The 731-nt window shown below is 33.0% G+C and overlaps 2 protein-coding genes across 2 annotated transcripts in view; one reads left to right on the forward strand and one right to left on the reverse strand.

Moving 5' to 3' along the window:
- Positions 1–731, forward strand: part of LOC119586480 (chitotriosidase-1-like) — a gene marked incomplete in the record, with an annotated part of 32,805 nt that overhangs the window by 11,325 nt on the left and 20,749 nt on the right.
- Positions 1–731, reverse strand: part of LOC119586482 (partner of bursicon-like) — a gene marked incomplete at its 3' end in the record, with an annotated part of 2,667 nt that overhangs the window by 1,093 nt on the left and 843 nt on the right.

The raw sequence follows: 731 nt of genomic DNA on the forward strand, positions 1-731 counted from the left end.
TCATGGAATCTGCCTATCAGACAGTGTTCTGAGGGAAAGTGCCAACGAGACGCCCGCTGCTGGTTTCAGAGATTGTGAAGGACAGCCGCTTTTGTACAGCGAGGGAGGCTGCTAGAAAATGCAAATGTGCACTTACACATTTATATATACGTGCAAATAAAATTCGGGGCTTCTATGCATACCACGTCTATGAAATTGGAATTTTCTGAAGATGCTATATGAAAAAAGACATTATTTTCAACTGGGCATTTTTAAAAAATATGCATCATAGAATATTATATGAAAATGTCTTATACAACAGGTTAACGCCATCAGCAGTACAGATGATATTGATTTTAGATAATAAGTAACTCAAAAAATATTAAAAGGTTTCCGATATAGAGGATTTTATAAAGTATTAAATTCAGTTAGTCTGGCGAACTAAAGAATTCAATTATCTTATCGCGTTTGTCTCCTGTCATGTCCTTTCATCATACCTCTATCTCCTATTTTTATCGTGTATTTTATCATGGCCATTAATCTCTCTTTAATGAATTGTAGTGAAATGATCTCCAGATATTTCTTACGTTTTGGTATTACTTTTACCATCTATAATTCGTACTTGAATAAAATTACGACATGGGCGTCGCTTAAACCCGAAAAAGACGATGATTATTAAAATGAGAGAGAAAAAAAAATTAAATTTGCTAAATACTTATAACACTAAAAAAATAGGAATCAAAGAATTTTCC

Source organism: Penaeus monodon, chromosome 21 (assembly GCF_015228065.2).
Source record: "Penaeus monodon isolate SGIC_2016 chromosome 21, NSTDA_Pmon_1, whole genome shotgun sequence".
Lineage (NCBI taxonomy): Eukaryota > Metazoa > Arthropoda > Malacostraca > Decapoda > Penaeidae > Penaeus > Penaeus monodon.